Here is a 6,000-nt window from a genome sequence, read left to right on the forward strand (position 1 = left end):
GCACCTTTTGTTTTATTTATTTACAACATTTAATAACGGGGGTGATAGGAGGTACATAGAACATTTCATGGGGAAAAAAACGATTGGGTACCCATCCATGATCACAGAGGCCATACTAGAGGCTCCCGCTTTCCCTGACATGTACGGAAACCGGCCAGAGACAGTGCCGGCGTTTGCTATAGGTGAGCTAGGCGGTTGCCTAGGGCGACAATTGTGTCGGGGGCGCGAGCGCACTCTAGTGCCGCTTACTTCCCATTAAGCATAGAAAACGGAACAAGCAAAATACAACATAATGTTTCTTAAACATGATCATCCTAGCTCGCCCTCTCAGCCACAGGTTTAATTACTTATCAACCAGATTATTAGATTGAATTGATGGGGATAATTGATTATTGGTTCAGGCAGCTCATCCCTTGCGCGTTCATCAAAAATGAGGCGTCTAAACCCGTGGATGCACAGGGACAGAAAAAGAGAAAGGAAGAAGATAAAAAAAGGGTAACACTTTAGATTACGGCCTGGAAAGTACTGCATAATTAAAGTGAATTTACAGCATAATTTTCGGTAATAATAGTGTAACTATAAAGTAAGTACGTGTAGGTATATGGGGACAATATGTAATATTGGGGGAATAAAGGGGTAACTATCAGGAAAATTAACAAATTATTTATACTGTAAGTATTTTTTTTAAATAAGGGGTAATTATACTGGAAGTATTTTTGATTAAGGGGTAATTATCTATGTAGTTACGGGGTAAGTATGAATGTGCGGGCTGTAAATTAAAGTGGCTTTTGTTCCCCTCTTGTTTCATGTAATTACAGGGTAAGTGCAATAAAAACACAAATACAATCTGATATCACTCATAAAAGTTTATTTAAAAAAAATGAAAAATAAAAACCTTTAGAACACATTCATTTCTCTTGCTTGGCTTCATCCTCCTCTCGTTCCACTTCTTTTTCTTCCTTGCCACAGATGAATCTAAAGAAGATCCCACATGTCTCTAGCTAGTATCCTATAACTGTTACACGGAAAATACAGTGTGCGCAGAAATATCCTCACTGTTTACTCGTCTTTTACCCTTATGCCATCTGAGATGTATACAACTTTATTTCTTCAGATGAACACAGAAAAATGAATAATCTCTGCTCATTAAAAAATAATTTGGGTTTCTAAGAGTTAAGGCATCAAACAGCACATACAGCAATAACTACAGTAATCCATATGATCCCAATGGATAAATCAAGGTCTTCTGAAGTAAAACGACAAGTGTTTGTAAGAAAAATAATAATATTTTACATTTTTTAAACTGTAGACTATAGGTGTTTCTCAATATCAAGGATGCTTCCTTGGAAGGACTGATCCTTCCAAGTCACTTCCTTCAGGGGCTAGGTGAGGCTCCTCTTTAGCATTCGGAGAACACGTAAAAACAGGCTAGCAAGTGCACGTCATTGCGTCATTATGTCAGTGAAAAGGTCCGTTGGCCATCAATAACGTTATGTGTTACGTTATTTGTATTTTTTTTATATCAATACAGTAGTAATTTGTACCGGCATTTAAACGTTAAACTTTACTTATATTTACTACGGTTATAACAAATGTTTGGTAAAGTAAATATAAGCATTGTGGCAAGCAGCGAGGTGAGGGACCGTGAGAGCAGGCCGGTGGAGTGATAATGAGCGGCAGCTGATCGCCACACCGGTCTCGGCTCATGGCAGTGACGAAGAGTATAATTGGAGGAGCGTGGAAGACGAGAGAGGACTAGGCCTGGACTTTATGTTATAGTTTGTTTATGTTTTATTATGTGTAGTCGCCCACGTTACTTTCGTTTTGTTTATAATTTATTATAAAGTTGTTGAATGTTCGCCGGTTCCCGCCTCCTTCCTTCCCATCTACAAACCCCGATACAAGCATATTTGCCCCATTCACGCTCCGACTCCGGGAACGTCTGAAGATAGCAAAGTTGTGCGCATAGGATTGTGGGTGATTTGAGATCGCGAAGAGCGCGAAGGCTAGTCATATGCATCCTTTCCTGTATATGACATATTTTTGAACGAAGGACTCAGTCCTTGGTTGAAATTCCGAGGATCCTCGACATTGGAACAGTCCTTCGTCGGATGTCGATGACGTAGCATCCTTGGAATTCTGGCTTCCGAGGATCCTTCCTTGACATTGAGAAACGCCTTATATATCGCTTCCGACCAGCAGTCATCTGTGGGCATGCAAGGGTTAATTTCACGCTTGGCGTAACTTGAAGTGTGACCTGTGACGTGCACGCACCGAATAACTCTGGTCATGCGGATGTCTGATGCTGTCGGTTTAATTTTTTTTAATGCTCACTACAGTATACAGACAAAAACATAATATACGAAAATAGCAATTAGAAACAAACAAGAATAAAAGACAGGAGATGCCTGTTCTCGTGTGTGTTTCAGATGAAACGTGCATGAAAACCTCATGAAAGCTTGAAGCACTTTATGTTGGTAACATCTGATCCGATATGAAACGATTAATAAATTATGACAGCATTTCTTGGTGTACTAATTTTTCTTTTAATAAATAATAATACTCAATTATTACTAAAATTTCAAAAGGGAAACATGGGATTCCTCCTAACATCCATCAATGGAAATAACAAAAATGAAGAAGAGGAACAAGAAAAGAAAAGAAAGAGAAAGGGACAAAACGTGCCTCTTTCTGTCAGGACGTTATCAGTTGAAATGAAACGTTTATAAAAAAAAGAAAAAAAAGAAGAAGTGCTATAAATCTGTTTTGAATTAAGTTGTTTTTCAAATAAATATTTATGAGTGATATCAGATTGTGTATGTTTTTATTGTACTTAACTACATAAAACAAGAGGGGAAGAAGAGCCACATTAATTTACAGCCCACACATTCATACTTACCCGGTAACTACACAGATAATTAAGTAAAAATACTTACAGTATAATTACCCCTTAATTAAAAATACTTACAGTATAATTACCCCTTAATTTAAAAAAATACTTACAGTATAAATAATTTGTTAATTTTCCTGATAGTACCCCTCTATTCCCCAAATATTACATATTGTTCCCTTATACCTACACGTACTTACGTTATAGTTACACTATAATTACCGAAAGTTATGCTGTAAATTCACTTTAATTATGTTATAGTTATACTATAATTACCGAAAGTTATTCTGTAAATTAACTTTAATTATGCAGTACTTTCTGGGCTGTAATCTAAAGCGATGCCAAAATATCATTATAAAACAATATAACATCATAAATACACTTTGTAGATGAGGTTAAACACTTACTTTGTCTTTGTGGTCTCTTGGTTAAAATTAACCTCCATGTTTGCACTGCACGAGTCGTGTCCTCTGAGAGAAAAGTGTTGGTTTGTTTAAACGCGCACAGCATTATTGCTATAAATCAATAAATTATAATAAAACAAATGGTAAATGAGATAAAACACTAACTTTATATTCCCCTGTAAAAAGTTATCTAGTCTCAGTCACCTGTTTCCCTCGTCTGCTCTGCACTGTGAGTCAAAGAAGATATCTTTAAGTTTAGGTGCGCACGGACACATCACAGATACCATCCTTAAACAATATAATATTATAAAACGTCGTACTGATAAAGGATTAGTTCACTCAAAAATGAAAATTATTTTTATTAATTAATCACCCTCATGTCATTGGACACCCGTAACACCTTCCTTCATCTTCGGAACACAAATGAAGATATTTTTGTTGAAAGCTAATTGCTGAGAAAGGCTTCAGATAGGCCTCCATTGGCATTGTAATAACAATGACTATGAGTTTAATGTCTCGGGGAATAATTAACTCAAAAGGGATTCAACATTCATGAATTTATGAATATAATTTGCTAGTCGTTCATTACGTATTTAAATTTTCCGATAAGGAAAAATGTTTAATTAAATACAAGTAACCCTTTACGGAATTGCTTGAAATTATCTTACTAAGTTTGTCCTGCAAATTAGTTATATACTTTCAAATCAATTCTCAATAAGGGATTACTGCTTTACGAGCGCATAAGAAACATTAACTTTACTGATCAGGACAAATCAATATTTCATATGTTCGTACAGTTTACGTTACTAAAATAGTAGCATAAGCAGTTTAGGTAACGTTAGGATCGTAAGTTTCATTGACTTCGTGTATGTGGAAGAGTAACAGATTCAATTCAAAAATGTCTTTTGGAAGTTTAATAAACACAGACTAAAAATAACACTACAATTCACACAGAAAGTACATACTAAATATGCATAAAGAGAGTAGAAATATAGATAGTAAACGAAAAGAATATGGTACATAAACAAAAAGAATGAATAGACCAAAAATAGAGAGAGAGAGAGAGAGAGAGAGAGAGAGAGAGAGAGAGAGAGAGAGAGAGAGAGAGAGAGAGAGAGAGAGAGAGAGAGAGAGAGAGAAGAGAAGAGAAGAGAGAGAGAGACAGCGTTTACTTCAGTTGTTACACAGAGCCCTCACGGAGTTAACTTGTCCCAAACGGGAAATAACACAACCTTTTTAACAGCAGTTTGAATTTTAGAAATAAGAATACTTGCTTTGGTTTTGGCTTCTCGCGTGTGTGCGTGTATTCTGAGTTCAAATGTCCTGCGTGTCCGGCGGTTCTTTCCGAGGTCGGTGTGGAGCGGCGGGTCTCTTGAAGTGTGATGAATTCTCCTCTCTGAAGAATGCCCTCTGGGCCTAGAAAGCAGATGGCGGATGGCCCTGCAGCGTTTGATGCGATGCAAAAGCGAAAGGGTGAGGGTCACATTGGCATTTGTAGATCAGGTAGAGCGACGCCCATTTCCTGGATGGTCCAATTGATCAGAGCGTTTTCGGCGCGAAACAAAGTTCTTTGTTCAGCTGAGTCCCTCCTTTTGGTTCTTATCCGGGGAAGATATGCTTAATGCATTTTTCTTTACAACGCAGGTAATTTTGTAATAATGCATGTTCTGTAAATTATTTTACAAGATTCAGTACGATCACATTTTTCTGATTACAAGGATACCATGGATCATAAGTCTGAGATCTGGGAATACACAAATACAGACTTTCCACTGTCTGTTGGCCTACACAGCTTGAGTCATATTCGTATAATTCTCCTAATTATTTCAGACACATATAAAAACACTTCAAGCAGAAAATCATACATTTAAGACGTTTTTGGGGTGACTTTTAATCATACATTCTTTTGATACTGGTGGAACTCTATGGGTGTGTGTGTGGGGGGTGTCAGATGTCATGTAGGGCCATTTGGGGGGCAATAAAAGTCACTACGGAGCCTGCTTGTTGTCTCCCAAAGGAGATCAAAGAGTTGTCTTCAGACATCGTGGTGCCATTGTCCGGCCATCAATTGTATTCACATGATCTGATAAGCACCTCACGAGCGGCGAGAGCCATCTGGCCGTTTGCCAGATGAACAGCATTGTCATTGTGGCTACAGCATTAAGTACATTCCCACTCACAATACCCATAAAAGGCACTAAAACGTTGTTACAAAGTCTATCTCACTACAGTGGCTGTACAATAATTTGACGAAGCGACGAGAATAGTTTTTGTGCGCAAAAAAATCTAAATAATGACTTTATCCTCCAACTTTATCCTCCAAGTATTGTACATAAAAAAAAAATAAGCCAAAAAAAAAAAAAAAAAAAAAAAACTCTTTCCCCCTCTATTTCTCCTTTCTTCTTTCCTTTTCTGGTCTTTGCTACTCTGAGCAGTGTACAAATCTTGGTATTTAGGGCACTTTTTGTGTTTCGTTGCCTCTTCTTGACGGATCGCTTCCTGTTCTCCTGAGTTGTAAGTTGCTTTGGATAAAAGCGTCTGCTAAATGCATAAATGTAAATGTAAGTTATCATCTTCCGTGTAGTTCTCGGACGTGAACTCACGCGATAGCGGCGCTCCTCCTCACTTCTGGGTCATGTATCTGAACGGCGGATCTGCATCATATTCTCAAGCATGGGTCGAGTTCACATCAATAACTTGGTGGAT

The sequence above is a fragment of the Pseudorasbora parva genome, chromosome 18 (assembly GCF_024679245.1).
Source record: "Pseudorasbora parva isolate DD20220531a chromosome 18, ASM2467924v1, whole genome shotgun sequence".
Taxonomy (NCBI): Eukaryota; Metazoa; Chordata; class Actinopteri; order Cypriniformes; family Gobionidae; genus Pseudorasbora; species Pseudorasbora parva.